This window comes from Lepisma saccharinum, chromosome 6 (genome assembly GCF_977018435.1).
Source record: "Lepisma saccharinum chromosome 6, izLepSacc3.1, whole genome shotgun sequence".
NCBI lineage: Eukaryota > Metazoa > Arthropoda > Insecta > Zygentoma > Lepismatidae > Lepisma > Lepisma saccharinum.
Window position 1 is genome coordinate 2,381,403 of NC_139234.1, and position 18,404 is coordinate 2,399,806.

General features: G+C 41.3%; 1 protein-coding gene across 3 annotated transcripts in view; it reads right to left on the reverse strand.

The window, feature by feature from the left end:
* The window catches only part of tay (tay bridge kinase), a 624,643-nt gene that overhangs the window by 214,975 nt on the left and 391,264 nt on the right, over positions 1 to 18,404 (reverse strand). The gene's annotated exons all lie outside the window — the stretch shown is intronic.

Sequence of the window (18,404 nt, forward strand, 5' to 3'; positions counted from 1 at the left end):
ATAAATTAACCATCTCCAGCGTTCTACTTATACATCAAGAAACCAATTCCAGGATCTTTCCTTCCTGAATCAAGCAGTTCCCTCCCTCCCAAAACAAGAAACTAATTCCCTGAATCAAGAAAGTAGCTTCTGTTTTCTCAAATCAATGAACCAGTTCCGATTTCCTTTCCCTAAACCAATGGAGCAATTCTAGTATATTCCTTTCCTGAATCAATTAAACAATTCCAGTTTTTACTTTCTAAATCGAGAAACCAGTTCTTCCCTTCCCGAACCGAGAAACCAGTTCCTCCCTTCCCGAACGGAGAAACCAGTCCCTCCTTTCCATGCCGAGAAACCAGTTCCTCCCTTCCCTAACCGAGAAACCTGTCCCTCCCTTCCCTAATCGAGAAACCTGTCCCTCCCTTCCTTAATCGAGAAACCTGTCCCTCCCTTCCCTAATCGAGAAACCTGTCCCTCCCTTCCCTAATCGAGAAACCTGTCCCTCCCTTCCCTAATCGAGAAACCTGTCCCTCCCTTCCCTAATCGAGAAACCTGTCCCTCCCTTCCCTAATCGAGAAACCTTTCCCTCCCTTCCTTAATCGAGAAACCTGTCCCTCCCTTCCTTAATCGAGAAACCTGTCCCTCCCTTCCCTAATCGAGAAACCTGTCCCTCCCTTCCCTAATCGAGAAACCTGTCCCTCCCTTCCTTAATCGAGAAACCTGTCCCTCCCTTCCCTAATCGAGAAACCAGTTCCTCGCTTCCCGAACCGAGAAAGCAGTTCCTCCCTTCTCGATTCATGATGCTAGTTCCTACCATCCCAAATCAAAAAGCGCTTCCAGTTGACCCTTGTAAATTCGAAGAACCAGTTCTAGAGGTGCCCAATTGAAAAACAAATTCAGTTCACCCCTTCCCTCAGTGCATCCCCTCCTTAATCAAAGCCAATGCAAGATACCCCTTCGCAAATCAATGAAACACTTCCACATCTACCCCCACCTCAAAGGAACTACATCTGGCTCTTTCTCTCCCAAAATGAATCCACGTTTGCCAATAACAAGCAGGCAAAATCGAAAATCGTTTCGGCCAACTGCTGCACTACGGTTGTTGCATGCGTCAAACCAACCAATTGACCAATATTTAAGTCACAGGAATCTGCGTGTTTCATCTACCCTGCAGTGTGCACAACATGGAACTTTCCAAGTAAATGTGGACAATTCGCTAATTTGCCACCAATTACAAAGCCAACATAGTGCCACGCGGAATGCAACGCTAACCTGTACCATCAAACCACGTGACACGATCAAGAATCACCTATTTTATCCGCGGAAGCAGACAGCTCGCGCGCAAAATGATAGGGAGAACCCAGGCGAAAGTGGTGTTATTACCAACACGAGAGATGGCAGCACATGTACGCGATTACGGTCGCTATTAGCGCGCGTACAACAAAACAAACGTCCTTTCGCCTGCATAAATAACTCCCTCGCGTGTGGCAAGTCACGCAGGCCGAAACACTCGGTAATTCCATGAAGGAAAAGGGTTGGCATTAGCAGCGTCGGGAAACGAGGGGAGGGAGAGGCGCGGGGAGGTGAAAATAAGCATGAACGTTTTGATGAGAATATTCTATTCTGTTCGTTCTAAAACTCTAGTTGGACTAGAGTGGCACAAAGTGAAACATGTGAAGTCCTCAATTCGACGCTACAGCCGTTCAAAAAAGACCGTTTTGCCGCCTGGATGCTGGCAATACAACACAACATTTGATAGTATCTGTGACGTCATTTCCTGCTGCGAAAAAGCGCACGGCAGTGTTGCAAGGAACATACAAATTTTGTGAAAATTGACAAACTACCAACCACATTATTAGCTGTAAAACGAAGCGAGAAACGCGTCCAGTAGACCGAACATCATAGCCTACCAGCCAGAAGATCAGCAGTCATCTCAGGGGAAGTGAACTAACGATATGAGAAATGGTAAAAAAACTTATTCAAAACGAAGTGTCAATATCGGATTCTGTCTCAGTCTATATTTCAAATATCAACAACAATAAATTTTATTGGACTTACAGCTTGCATGTGGCTGTACGCCCAGGTACGTGTCAATTATATTTACAAATCTCGTTGCAAGGTTGATATCTACAGGTTTGTGTCCAGATGCCTTGTGGTACTTTTGTGGTGATAACGGAAGTATCCGAGGTTCACGTTGTTACATTACGGCTAAAACACGTACAACCACAGTAACGATCTAATTATGAATCAGTAGCGAATATACTGCCCTGTTCACAGTTGCAAACTATTACATGTGTATCCGGTGCGTAGATAAACACGGTCGTCGGAGAGTTTGTTTTACTACTATTTCTATCCCTGTATTTTCAACCATTTTCCAGAAAAATCCGGATCGCAGTGTAAGTTGGTTAGCCAGCGAGACGGCGAAAGCAACTGGAGTTTCTCGGGCTACTGTGTATAAAATTCGGGGCGAGGTTTCTCAAGGTCCTCTTGAAACACCAGGTAAGAAACGACCCAGGAAAAGATCGCCAATTACAAGTAGAAATGTAAAATATAATGATTTTGTCAGAAGTGTTGTGCGACGTAAAGTTCACGAATTCTTTTTTTAAAAACAAACCCCCAACACTTAATTCTGTTCTTGTTGCTGTTAATTCTGACTCCACATTACCGAATTTTAAAAGATCAACGTTTCATGTCTTTCTCAAAGAACTTGGATTTCATATGAGAAAAGGGGCAACAAATCCATGTTCATGGAAAGAGAAGATTTAATTTCTCTTCGCCATAAATATTTAAGAGAGATTAGGAAGTTTAGGCGTGAAAATAGAAATATTGTTTACACTGATGAATCCTGGGTGAACACCGGAACCTCAGTCAATTATGAATGGAAAGGCAATACAATTACAACTGCAAAACAAGCGTTTCTGGCAGGTCTTTCCACTGGTTTAAAAAATCCAACATCTCGCGGAGCGCGATACGCTTTAGTGCATGCGGGTAACGAACGCGGTTTTCTGCAAAACGCCCAACTTGTGTTTCAGTGCAAAAAGAATACAGCAGATGCCCATGATGAAATGGATGGAGAAACGTACGAGATGTATTTTCTGGAACAGTTGCTCGCCAATCTCCCTTCGGGATCTGTGATTGTTGTCGACAATGCCTCTTATCATAGCCGCAAGCAAGAGCCAATGCCGACAACCTCGTGGAAGAAGAATTATTTAAGAGAATGGTTGAAATCTCATGGCATTCGTTATGATGACGACATGTTACGGAGAAATCTTCTGGAACTTACAAATATTCATAAAATTAAGTACGATAAGTATAAGATCGATGAGATGGCAAAACAGATGGGGCATACGGTGCTTCGTTTGCCCCCATATCATTGCGAACTGAACCCGATTGAACTTGTGTGGTCACATTATGTGCAGTGTAACAACACTACATTCAAAACTAAAGACATTGAAAATTTAATCACTGAATAATTTAAGACAGTAACAGTTGAAAACTGGCAAAATTACGTATAACATGTCATGGACATAGAGAAGGAAATGTGGAATGCAGATGAATTGCAGGATGACGTTGATCAGATAATAATCCACTTGGGCGAAGATTCCAGCGAGAGTGATGATCTGACAGAAGAAAATGATTCTGGTAATGATTCTGCAATGGAAGGAATTAACCCCCTGGAGTGACATGTGAGAGAAAAGTAAGTTCCTTAAGAATTATTCTTTCAGTTTATGTAATTTTGTGAATTTGTTTCTTGTTTTTAATAATAGCTCACCATGAACTTATTTCTTCAATTTGTACGTACCCGCGATTCAAGCGCCAGGCACGTTTGTTTGGTCTTGTACTTTCACTGCCAGCAGGTCCGTTACTTGCCCCTGCGGCAAGCGGCAACGCTGTTCTCATATAACCAACAGCCTATTCTTTTCGCTGGACAACCTATAGAGTACCAAGTGAGGTGAGTGAGTGTATACACGAACGACCCTACAATAGCCTTCCTTCCTTCACCTTCGAAAAGAAAAACAGGAACACAATACCACCAAGAAAAAAAAGGGGGGAGAGAAAGACGATATGATCTGGCAAGCTGTTATTTAAGTAGCGACCTCATCTGGCTGTTTTGAAAATTACTGCTAAATTAACCTTTTATCTTATCCACAATAAGGTAGGCCCATAATTGCTTTCCAAGTTGATTGGTTAAAAAGGTCTGATTGGCGTGGCTCGTATAGCCGTAATTATACCCGTGTGAGAAACACCAGTTATTTTCAATTTGCGTCCCCCGGTAAATTATTTGCCGCACAAAACAGAGACGTTTCACGGCAAGATTAGGGGGTTCTTTCCTTTCTTTTTTAAGCCTAACAATGAGATCGCCACAAACGATAGCAGTACATGCTAATTCCCGATACGTACTCGAGGTAAAAAAGATGGAAGGAACAATGTGATCAGAGTTGCCAACTACTTCTCACAAAAGTTACCAAACGTGAGAAATGAAAGTGAAACTTCAGTGAACAGTAGCTGTGTCATTAACTTCGATATCTTTCCGGAGCATTAGATTAAAGGTTAATGGTAGCGTGCAGTACCACAAATATTCACCCATGAATACTAAGAAATAGTTAATTCTCATTGACAAGATGTGTAGCTAGAAATATGAACTTAGTGTTAACTGACAAAGCTGCAGCGTGCTACAACGCCAGGGGTCCCGGGTTCGACTGCTGGTATGGGTGTACTTTGTGAGAGTTCATCCTCATCTTCGCGATCATCCAAAAATGGCAGGCAGAAAAGCTAATCAATCAATTGAAAATGCAACAATTCAAGAAAACACGGTAATTCCAGAGCGTTCTAGCAGAAACTAGTTCATAAACTATGGTCTAATTTCAAATTACATTGCTGGGCTCTACAAGGTACCCACAATGTTCACTTTTCAATTCAACAGCCCTTATACTTGGGCGAGGTTCAGAAAATACCGATCTACAGCCTAACCCTTAAAAGACTTACCATTGTTATTTCATCAGTTTCACCTAACCAACAATCATCCTCATTGTTGCGACTAGCTAAAAGTGACAGAAACACGACGGAAAGTAACACAAATATTCATTTGTGCATTTCTTACTTCCAAGACGAGACCGAGAACGGGAGACACCTGTGAAAAATCTGCGCGAACCGAGAGTCAGTGTACGGAACTAGGTCACATTGATAAACTATAGTGTATGATATTTGAAGTCAAAATTAACTTTACTATTCGACTGAGTCATACAAAGTGGATATCATTATTTTGTTAACAGTAATTACAAAGTCAATCGATTAGTGGCAATTGTAATGCGCACCGTGAATGCACGTTAAGTTTTTCGAGGGTTTGTGGCGTCGAAATGAGGCGTCAAACACAGACACGAAGTCGAAACTTGCCCTTCGAGACAGGCACAGATTTCCTCACACACGAAACATCTCTGCGCCTTCCCTAAAATATTGCCATCACGCTCATTGCAGCGTTGCAAACCGGTACAAAAGTCACCAGGCGTGGTGATATTCGTGCACGGTTGGCAACACTGAATGCGGTACAAGCCAGCTGGACGCCACCTTCCATGCATTAAACATGAGATGTAGATAGCGCCTCTGCCGGTGGAAACTAGTAATGATAGGTAGCAAAGTCGCTGTTAATACAACTTTACATAAAAAAGCCCCGGACGATAAAGACTGCAATAAAGCCACGCTGATTTCCATCTTTCGTATGGCTACAAAAGGAAGTCTTGTGCGCACGTACTGAAACTGTCGTAAATCATGTGGGAAAGGTAGGAAGATATCACTCTGCGCATGCGCGTCGAGTAAATTCTTATCCAAGACAGGTACTGCCATGTTCTTTACCTTATCTGCTGTAGTAGGAGAATCGTGAAGGAAAATTTGTCAACATGTGACAAAAAAGCCAAAAAGCATGTAAAAATGTGTAAGGAAAGACCAAAAACTGGGTCTATTACATGCTAATCCCTCAAACAGCTTGCAAAGACAGTGTTGCAATCTCAAAGACTTCAAAATTATCTTGTGAGCCCTAAGATGTTTTTTTCTCTGTTCTCTTAGCTACCGCGTATTTTATCCATTAATTCTGCAAGTTCAAAATATGATGTAATGACCCCGTGTTGGCCATTACTTCGTTGTATTATATTATCATCTCATGTTTATTATAGTATTTTACAGTTAATGATTCATATATATATTCATAAAAATTATATTAATGCCTTCAGACAATTTTCCAATACGGCCGCCTTTATAATCGTTAACATTATATACTGATATATCTACCAAATATAAATAGCTGCAGATTTAAGCAATTTTTATATACTCAACATCAATAGTTTGATTTGCCTTTAAATGTTCTAAAGATTGTTGTAAGTTTCATTTCAATCAGGTTAGTGAAGCCTAAGTTATTAATTTCTGAGTTAAATTCCTTATATCTATTCGTTGTTTGATGTTTTTGGCAAACGCCGTTCTTTTCTCTTTTTATATTTTGAAAGCCATTGTTGATTTATTTAAACTCTTGTGGTGTGAGAAGATCACGCGTTTCCGATTGCATTGTTGCCACCACATACCAAAATTCACTGTCCCAGATTAACGTACATTTCCAATATATTACCGTTTTCTTATATCTACTTTCTAGTATTAAAATTTATTGTGTCTGGTAACCCTGTGTCAGTGGGGAGGTATAACCGCTTTTCCAGAGAACGGTTAACAGTTGCGCGGAGAGATTTTGAGAAGCAAGAGGTGCTTCGCGTTGCGGAGGTTTAGGCTTACGCATCTCTCGCGTTATACCGGTCGGAATTATTTTAACTGTATTTTAGAATTACGCGATATACGTGCGCGTTTCTAATAAACGCTAATTGGAAAATATTGCGGTCTTATTTTATTTCAAAAGTTTAATACGTACTTGTGGAATGCCTGGATCGGGAGAACAACCTCGCGAGTTCTCATTGGATACAAGGGGGAGGGAACGCAGTATCTCAGCCCGAACCCTGGGATTAACCAGCATGCTCTGCTGAACTAGCAAGGTAAGTCGTACAGTGCAGTGCAACGCTACGAGGAAGTAGCAATGACTACGAAAATATCATGCCATATTACAGGTAAGGAATTATATTAGTGCTGCAGGAAAATTAAAGAAAAACGATCTGGGATGATCCTTACCTACACGTTATTGTAAACAATCATTATGATTTTGGATCTTTTTTTATATTGTCTTACGAACCAAAAACTTTAGCGAGAGCCTCTTTTCAGCAATAATTTTCTCAAACTCTTGGCACGTTTTCTTTCCACCTAAACTTGGGGGTAAATGAAGGAACTTTAAGTAACCATCTATCCATTTCTCACATAAAACAAACGAGTTTCAGAAAAAATGTTTCTCATTACACAAATTTAAAGGGGTAACAAGAAACATTCTCTTTACATTCACAAGGAAGTCGTGTGAGTTCGCCCATTCGTGAATGTATGGAACGTAGAAAAAAAATATTGCATAAAGTGCAGAATGTCGCGATCGCTCCGGTAGCAGAAAAGCTGCAACAAACGTGTCGGAACCCCTGACAGGTATGCAACTCTGTAAGTCCACGTGTACTCTTTTCGACAATATAAATTATTCGTCAGGCGTCTGGAGGAACGTATCAGATGTCAGAGAGTGTCTCTACACAACGACGGGATTTTAATTATGCTGATGAATTATTTTATTCATGATCAGTTATGTTCTCTGAAGTACCAACAAATGCTGGCAACCGAAACAAGTATAGTCCACGTGTTCACTTCGTTAACGTCCAAGAACTGAAGGAAGCCACCGCCACGAACGTGGGTGGGGTGAAACAGCGGGCGAGTTGTTTTCGTCCAATCACACTCAACCTTCAGCCAATGGGCGCAGCTGTCATTCTGCTCGTCTACTCCACGTGGAGTCTCAGTCACATGACTGCGGATACGCTGTTGCCGTACTTTGCAACTTCAACGTGGAGACCGTGGGAAGGTGCTAGTGCGGGGGAGGGACAAGGTGGCGTAGAGTAGATGTGTGGCAACACTGTGCGTTGAATTTGATTGTTGCAGCTGGTGGGCGCGCTCCGTGGACTCCAAGGCCAGCCGGTCGTTGACGAAGCTAGCGCGTGACTATACTAAACTTCACACAATGTGTTAGATTAACTTTGAAACATATGAAGGTTGTAGTGGAACGGGATGTGACGGCAATGCATTCCTCGCAATGTACCTGGAGTGACAGCAATTGCGTTCAACGTCTACAATACCATCATGTTTTCTGAGACTGCTCTTTGCCGTATGAGCATGGCTAAATATAAATACAGTAGTGTCCCGATTATCCGAAATTATGGAGACTGGTGGTTGTTCGCATAAGAGAAAACGCCGTGAACATGGGCTTCACATGCACAGTGATAGAACGCATTTCACCTTTAAATGTATTATGGTCAGAACATTTGGAAATCAATTCCGGCTCCCTTATCGGAAGGAAACCCCTATATTCAAGGAGATTTTACCATTTTGCAACCTCTGTAACTACGTTACGAAACATAATCTTTGGAAAAATCCTTGTGCGTCATGTGACCGTTCCTTGTTAAGAGGAAAATGGTTTATACGTTCAGACAACTGTAATTATAGCGTTGATGCGTTATAATTTTTCTTAGTGTAATCAGTGTTGAGGTTCAGATTTTTAACAGTAAGACATTATTTATTTTTTGCATTTGCTCAATGCATCTCTTCCGTCCGCGCGAGTCGCAAACGGGGATCGCTTCCTCAGGGAGACGCGATGCGATTTCCTCCTCCGCCAAAGAGGAAGCAGGGGAGGGGGTAGAAAACGAAACATTTTCACATAATTCCGCGCAACACCGCCACACCCTGAGCCTGGGCAGTTTCACGCTCCGCTGGGCCGAAATAAATCTCCAAGCTCATTACAAGCCGCTGGGATTCTGCTAACTTCCAACTCCATTCGGAGCAGTGTTGCCAGCTAATATCTAGCAAGTCTCTGCAATACGTAGTTCACACACAAACTTATACCACCAAAAAGCAACAGACGGCACTGTATCCTGAGTGAAAGAACAATTGAGCATACTAGAGTAAGAAACAGTAGGAACGGTGAATTAATCATTGTGCGAACACCATCCACTACGTTCGTATTGGAAAATAAAAACACGAATTGAACATGAAAGTGTAGTCAAATACCGTTCTATGCAACATATTTTTACCACTTACACCACTGATTATATTTCTTAGGGCTTTAATTCTGGATGCTTCAACTGCTGACTGGAAAGAAAAGATCAGTTCGGTTGTGTTCGGCTGACGTCGCTTACTATCGTGTCTCAAGGTGCCGAACGCTGCTTGCGGGAAACAACACACACGAGTGCCTTGATACACTGTAAAACAAGCCGTAAGCGTATAGCTTCTACGACGGCCAGGATCAGAATTTAAAAACAGAAAAAGGAAACGAAGCAAACAAAAAAAAAATGCATTCCATGAAAAAATGTTGTTTGGTATCAAAATGGAACACGACGGCCGATGTTACTCGTCAAGTGTTTACTTCGCAATTGGGACTGCACCCCCACCAAGAAATATACCTAAGATTTGTGATTTGATTTGCTTTATTTTACTTCGCTTTTTGTGCCACTTTTGGCTAAATTGCGAAGATGGGGATGAGTGATGATATGATGAAATTGATGAATGGACACTCACAAATATCCATGCCCAGGCCAGGATTCGAACCCGGGACCCCTGGCGTCGTAGCGCAGTGTGCTAACCACAGGAGTCGGCCAATATACATAAGAAGACTGATTCGTGGGGATAAACGGCCATCACGGTCAGCCGGCAGTTGGAGTGACGGCCAGCATGATGCAAGTGCTCCGAGAGCAACAGAGAAAAGTTATCAAGGAAAGTTGGTCTTGACGTTTCCACTGCTAAAAACTGATGTCGGCGACACCTTGCGTGTACATACAGGGTGCTTCAAAGGACATGTTCCCATCTTTTGAACCACCCTGTATATAAACGAAAAAATTAAACTGCAAATGTTAGCTCGTAAAAAATACTGCCTTTCCGTCATTCGTTCCTATTATATAATTGCGGAAGCAGAGTTTTGTCACAAGGCAATGAACGTCATTGGTTAACAGTCTCAAACAGTGCTAATGTGAGCGACAGAGTTACGTACAGAGTAACCACATTGTCACTTTCCTTAACCATGTATTTTTTTCTCTGCCTGATAAATGTAGGTAACGTACTTCTACAGGGAATCGAATCCAAAACTTTATGATTACGCGACGACAGCCTTAACCACTACGATGTTTTCGAAACAGGTGGCAACGGTCGCTGAAGGGAATGGGTGAGTGTCTCATTCTGTGCCTCACCTGAACTGCGATCGGAGGGTGCACGACTGGACTGAACAAAAATAAGGCATGTGGGCCTTTTGAATCTCCCACATCTGGAGGCGAAATATCTTGATTTATTGAAATTTGTTCTTTGGCCGTTCTGTCTTTAAGTTGTAGAACACACGAAGAGGCTCAAACAAGGCTGCTTTAATAACTATTATTATTGTTCATTTCCTCATTTCCACTCATGGGGTGTAAGGGATGTTCCTTCCACGTAGTGCACCCAATAGTCCACCTCACTTCCACGTAGTACACCGTGGACTGCAGACTAACGAGGCTCTGGCGACTGTCCCCATGGCCAGTATAATTCTGTTTGTGTTGTCCTGTGTTTTGTCCTTATTTGTGCTGAGTGCTCCTTTACAGCCTCAGCTTTTAACGAAAGTCAGAAGATTTTAATATTTTATGATTTTAGTTCTGCAACGTTAGAGTTGTTATGTGTACCGATAAGGGACTGGACCCCGTATAATGTGACGGGTGCAAAATGGCCTTAGTGCTGACGCACCCAAAATTTTAAATTCAAATTCAAATTCATTTCCACTCATCCTATGCCTCCGATGGCGTAGTGGTAACGTCGCCTTGTAATCAAAGAGTCCGGATTTCGATACCCTATGAAAGCACACAGTGGTTCGGATTCCACTTTAAACTGTAGGTCCAGTTCCGATTAGCCTTTCTGTGCATAAAGTAAACTTAAAAACAACACACGCCTCCGGCCCGGCCCGTCCCTGCTATAGCGAAAAAAGATAAAACAAAATCCTAAGCGTAGTGATTCACACTAACGTTTGGCAACACTGATCCGGGCTCCCCCTTCCCTGCCAACCAACAAGAAAAGTGGAACGGGGAGCAAACCGTACCCTGCAACGAAACACGCCCGTTTCAAATTAAAACAAGAAATGTTATTACCGAGTGAGATTGCTCGGCAAACAATGTTATTATCCTTAATAACCTGGCCCGTGGTTGGCCTCATTACCATGTATAAATGTTACCTAATTGCACGGTACGAGGCGAGAGACACCTGGCGAGGGCGCCACGAACTAAACCGGCGTTTTCTCGTCTCTGGGGCTCCGTGTTGGAACACGGGGGTATTGGGAGCGTTGCGAAAATGAAGTCTGCTGAGAAAGACTGGAAAAGGAGATCAGAGCAAGGAAACAGGATAAAAACAGCAGAAAAGATGGTGACCCTGAAGCAGTGGCATTGTCAAATGTGTAACCCTTTTGTGATGTGGAAAACTTGACTTTAGGGCAGGGGCTGTTGGAAGACGCTGCTATCCCTTCAAGGTCGGAGCAGGTACGCATGCGCAATAAAGCTCCCTAACTGGCTTCAGACTTCCACTTCTCGACTCTACTCTGTACTGAGGCACATAGTGGTTCGGATCCCACTTTAAACTGTAGGTCCAGTCCCGATTAGCCTTACTGTGCATAAAGTGGGCTTCAAATAGCAAATCAATCAATCAATCGACTCGGTACTTTCGGAGCAATCCTCGTACTTCTTACACTTTTCGAAGAAAATTCGTGGCAATTCCACTCCTGAATTATCTGATCAGTAGACTCAGGAGGTGCTTGGGGTAATACTTCAGAATTTACCGCATGCAGTGAGGGTAACAAGATAAGAATATATAAATAACTTTGAGGTCATTTCTACATAAAAGATAAGTGCTGGCGAATAGATACAGTAACGTACAAAAAAATCAAAGTCACCATACAACGCAATATGCGCCAATTCTCTACATTCCAAATCCGATTTATTTACCTGCCACGATCTTTGCTTTTCATTTTTCAGGGAAATAACTATAATAAAGTTGAACACCAGATAATTGAAGACGCGTGATTTGCCGATAAAGATTTTACGACCCAATGTTCTTTCATCTGTCGTTTCTATGGTTACTGAACAACAATATTCCAACATTTTCACGGGTGTCTGTCTACACGAAAAGAAAAATGCTTTGTTTGAATTAAGAAAATTTTAAATCAAAATCAGAAAAGTGAAATTGCACGAACAAACAGACAATTTAAAACAGGACACAAATTCATGATACCTTTGTTTAGTGGGCGCGGTTCAGCCATAACCTGCTCTACAACCTAATCCCTGCCACTAACTACTTGGTTAAAAGCTTGGGATTATGATAAGAGTATACTTAACTAATTAGTTGGTTGAGGTTTTAAAAGTCCACTTTATGCACAGTAAGGCTAATTGGGACGGGAGCTACAGTTTAAAGTGGGACCACAACCACTATGTGCCTCCACCGGGACCCCTTGATTACAAGGCGACGACGCTACCACTGCGCCATCGGGGAGGCCCTATTTATCTAATTAATTATGAATACAGAAAAAAGAAACAATAGCAACAAAACTACATGAAAAACAAAATTTCATATACACCTACATATAAGAACATACTTGTTATAACAATAGCAGTAACAATATAATACCAACATGATTTCAAAAATGATACAGGGTGTCTACCAAAATAACATCCAAAATTCAATACTTTTTCCTTTTTTCCTAACATGTATTTAATCGCCCCCTACTTAGGTATAGTTTCAAATTAAGAAAATATATATTTTTATTCAATGAAAAATCCCTACCACAAGGCTGGTCAAGATGAAAACTGTACTTTAACAAGAGATTTAGAATTGCTTTAATTATTATAATGCATGTAAAAATTAATGCTTCAGACTTCATCCTGGATGGGGAATGGCCACATTACTTTTAATATTTTTACAGAGGGAAAAAATATTAACCACAACTCAATACAAATTTAGATTTCCAAATATTCAATTCTATCAAATCCCAGTACAGGTATATAACAAAGTAAATTCACTATGCTGTAAAATTAGAAAAAAATCTTGACCACAAGCATAATTTCTTGACTTTTTCTTGATTAGTAGACATCCCGTGATAGCAATGGAGAGAAAATTGAAGGGAAAAGAAATACGAAAGTTAACATAAGCCTACGTTTAAGTAAAAACAAAGTAAAAATAGTAAGAAGATAATATTTGTTAAGTTGCTTGCTCAGGTGGCAATTTACTTCTGATGACTTAAATATCAGTAAACGTTACAAAAATAAGAAAACTGGTTATTAAAAAACCTATTTCTATTTACATAAAACTAAAAGGGTTTAGTCTCCAGAATAATCACAAGTGCACCTATTACATTGTTTCCTCAAAAGTTCAAAATAGGGAAAGGAAACAGAATTCCTACTGAAAACATTACAATGGAGGTGGTCAAGCAAAGCTAATCGTAGATGGCAGCACGATAGCTGTGTCCTGTTCTCCAAATGCAATGGGCTCAATGCTGGACATTCTGTTTAATTTGATTTTAACTCTTGAAATTATGTCGGATGAATAATCAGTGCTCTAAAACTAGGATTTTAAAAAAGAAGATCGTGAACAGAAAAGATATCACTATTCAAAAGACGTTAATACTGGCATAACTGTTTTCTTGCGTGATTTTCAATTTTCACAGTTTAAATACTCTATTGTTGCGTTGGTTGCGTTAAATAATAATATAATATGCAATCATTACGTACGACTGTAATCTCATTTTCATAGTTGTTGCTAATAATTCACTTTTATAAAAACATGATAAGACACTTTTTGTTAGGATTAGTAAAATGATCTTCTGTTTTATATACAAATTTAACAAGAAGAATAGTTATTAAAAATACATCTTCCGTTTCACACCTCGCAACCTCTAGTTCACTCTTACATAAGTTTTAAAAAAAGTAAAGTGCTCCCCTGTGCTTTGCACCACAGCATGAAGGCGTATAGGGGTTGTGGGGTTAGGGCCAAATTTAGTGCTCTTAGTGTATATACGATATTTAACCCTGCCGTTGCAATTTAATATATTAATTACTACCTTTTCAACAAAGTCGTTTTCAGAAACTTACTATTTGCTAAATCATCTAAAAGTTTACAAAATTTTTATTGTCGATTTGCACGAGGAAATAACGTTTGAATAGTTTGCATCCGATGTACACTTATGGAAACCAAATGACGAACGGAATTCTTTAGGGACACAACGAGGGTGGCGCCTCTACCGGAGAAGACTGGCAATGAACAGGGAGCGCCATTCCAACTTCATTTCCAGTTTTCTGGCAGAACGTACACGTCATGCAATATTTGTAATAAAGTCATTCAATCGGGGAGCAAAATTATAACTTACGTAGGGAAATCCGGGTTATTAAGGTACAATAATTCACTGCGAACATTGGTGTATGTCTATGAGCGATTTTCACCCAAGATTCAAATTAAAGGTTTATAAAGTTTTCAGATATTTTGGAATGGGACAATTTTTAATGTAAGGCAATGTGCTATCAGGGTTCTTACGATTTTTGATTATGAAATTCCCTAACATTTCCATGTTTTCCGGTCCAAAAATTAAACTTTTCCAGACATGTTGATCATCATTTTTGCTTTTGAAACTTGTGTTTTTAAATTAAATATATAATCCGTTAGTTATTATGAACATTCACTCTCACAACTCTTCTTTTTTGCAAATTTCAATCTACACACACAAGAACATGTGAAAATTCGAAGAGTAAAATGTAAAATTACAATCAGCATCAAATGTATTGGGTGCTACAATCACGTGCATCTAGCGTTCAGGCTAAGGTAACAGAAGAACATTATTTCACCATAACAGATCTCCACAATATAAGAACAGAAAAAGTTCATAAACCAAAGACAATTTTTCATTTTCCGGCGGATTTATAGTGTCGTAGAAAATGCTCCTTTTTTTGCTTACATTTATAAGTCCACAGCATCTGGAAACATTTTTGTTGCATATAGGAATTCTGTTGGCATTAAGATCTATAAAATAATAGACGATAACCTCATCTTCACCAACCTTCCCGATAATTATGATCATATTGTCAATGTACTTTAGTTATCAATCAGATATCTGGAGTACAAGTTTTACTATGATATTTTTTTCTAATATCTAGTATTCTAGTATTATAAAAGTGAAAATTTATTACAGAAATTCGAAGGAACCATAATTTTGCGAGACAGAATCATAAGAACGAAAGAAACAAGTTTCTAAACTCAATCTTTTTTTTTGGGAGTGAAATCACAAGAACAGAATCCAGAAGTGGAAGTAAACTGCTTGTTCATTTTGCAACTTTCTCTCTTGCAGACTCCAAAATGCACGTAAATTCCAGACGATCTGCAAAATTCTGTGACATTTCCCTGAGAAGCCAAATTCTCTGACATTTCCCTGTTTTCCAGGTTTGCCAGACGCGTAGCAATCCTGGCTATGTTTACTGCAATATGATCATTATTATTATTATTATACACTACATGTTATGATTACAGTATTTTTATTTAGCACTATTCTGACAAGGTGCTATTGATGGCATTCAAATTAATCATCATTAATAATAATAATAATAATAATAAAACACTTTAAAATATAAGGTGGGCATTGATTTACGAGTGTTCTTACATCAAAATGACCATCCATCTCATCGTTGCGACAAGCCCAAAATGGCACAACGGACGATAAGAAAAATACAAAAAAAATATAAAGGTTGGTTAATAAATTTCTATCTGATTCTTTTTTCATTTTCAAATCGAAGACTGAATTTGGCATAAAACGTTTTTGAAATTCTTCAGGACAGAAGAATACTAACCTTCTGACAGACGTGCTCGCTCCGACACTGGAAAGCAAATCTAACGCAATATTTACCACAACTTGCGCACTGTCACCATTCAAAGCGGCACTGGAAAGCAACATCCCGCCTCTTTTACGCACGTTATCTGCGAAAGTAAAAAACAAATGCTACACGCGGAACGCACAAAAGAAGCACTGTGTAACATGCGCCGGGAATGTGTACCTTTCCCCCTCCTTCCACAGCGGGGACGTGTTGTTTAACAAATCCTACCCACAATTCGCTGCAATGTAAACAGAAAACGCACTCCCGATGTTTACGCAGTTCGTTCCGTAGCCCAGCCGCTTTACAACTGCCGCGACAGAACTGATAGAAGGGCACGGAAGAACGGCGCCGTAGCTCAGAGCTGCACGCTTCTGCCATCTGTTGGGCGAGGAACAAACCACCCACGTGGGACGCGGCGACGTGAAGTGTTTACAACTATGTACCGAAAATATACCCATTAGTCGAAACTATCCGGAGAACTAGACAAGCCCTCGTAAAATAGAACCCAGACTCGCGGTGTTGATCGAGACCGAGATGCTATTGGAAATATTTAATATTTTACTTCTTCAGAAATGTAAAGTGCATCTTTAATCGATTATTCATACAGTCATATTGTACAGTCAATCCACTACTGGCGCTATGGGTACCGGGTTCGAATCCCTTATGAAGTACATCATATAACACATCCTCATCGTCGCGATGAGTCAAAAGTGGTAAAAAAAACTATGCTAAATATCTTAAATCAAACCATTAGTGGCAATTGTGATCTTGGTTGAATTTATATTCAAGAATACATCGCGTATTTAGAAAGCTTTGTGCGGCGACACGTATGTTGTCTAAACTACGTATACACATACAGGTGGTGAACATTGATTGACATGATTTGCTTTGCTTTATTTTACTTCGCTTTTGTGCCACTTTTGGCCATTTGCGAAGATGGGGATGAGTGATGATATGGTGAAATTGATCAATGGACACTCACAAACATCCATGCCCAGGCCTGGATTCGAACCCGGGACCCCTGGCGTCGTAGCGCGATGTGCTAACCACTCCGCCACGGGGACCGGCTAGGTGGACATTGAAACTGAAACACCTAGAACACAGACACTAACGTTTATTAGTAAAGGCGGCCAGTACAGCAGCAACACGTCTGGGGAAGGGCCAACCGCGGGGGGGGGGGAGGGGGGGGAGGTTGCAGCCTTTCCTCCTGGAGCACACCGATGAGTTCACGACATGTTGGTGGAGGGAAACGTCGGCACACGCGATCCTCCAAAAGACCCTATATGGGGCTCAAAACTGTTCAGGTCCGGCGACTGGGCGTGCCATGGCAGATGTTCAACCTCACGTTGATATTCATCGAGCCACTCTGACCTGTTTAGCAGTGTGTATCGGTGCGTTATCATCCTGGAATACTGCAACACCGTCCGAGAACAATATTTGCACCACACGGTGCAGATGGTCCTCCAGAATGGTCCTATAGTCCTTGGCAGTGACATGTCTCTCTAGAACGATCGGTGGTCCCAAAGACTGCCACGATAGTGCACCCCATTTCATCACGGATCCAACCCCCTGTTCCACTCTGGTTGGTATACTTCGGATGGATTTCTCCACACGTAAACTTTTCCAGATGTCGGAAGAACAGTGAAGGTGGACTCATCCGAGAACACGACACGTTGCAGGTCGTCTAACGTCCACGATTTGCGCTGCTGGCACCAGTCAACCCGCTTTTTGGCATTGGTGCTAGTGACCAAGGGTTTCGGTATAGCAACCCTGCCATGGATGTTGGCCCTTTGAAGTTCTCGACGGATGGTTTTGGTAGAAACAGGTCCAGTCGAGTGTGCGTTCAATTCTGTGGTGACTGTTGCAGCGGTGGTTTTACGCTTTTTGTACGCAATCCTTTTCAATACCCTGACGCGCCTGTCAAGACAGCTTCCGCTTCCCCCGACGGTTACTCCTGCAGGATGTGGTTCGTCATTCTTTCTGGTACGCTGTGGCTCGATACCCTACAAATATTCGCAGTCTCCGTTACTGATGCACCGGCGAAACGAGCACCAACAATTTGCCCTCTTTGGAACTCTGATATGTCCCCCATTCTACTGCACGAAACCGAATATTCGACGTGCAGTCCAGCTACTACTATTGTGCCAATGTGACTGGCAGGCACACACCTACGCACTCGAATGCCCCCTACGCTGTGCATGACCAACATGTGGTGAGCCCTCCAGCGGCGTGTTCTACAATCACCTGTGTTTCAGTTTCCAGCATTTTCAGCGTCGAGACGAGACTCGGATGAGATTAAGACTTGCCCTTCGAGAACGAAAGGGCTATTTTTAAATCGAGACGAGACGAGACTCGAGCGAAGTCTCGTTTCGACACCATCCATTTATCTGCCTCAATCTTCAGTGA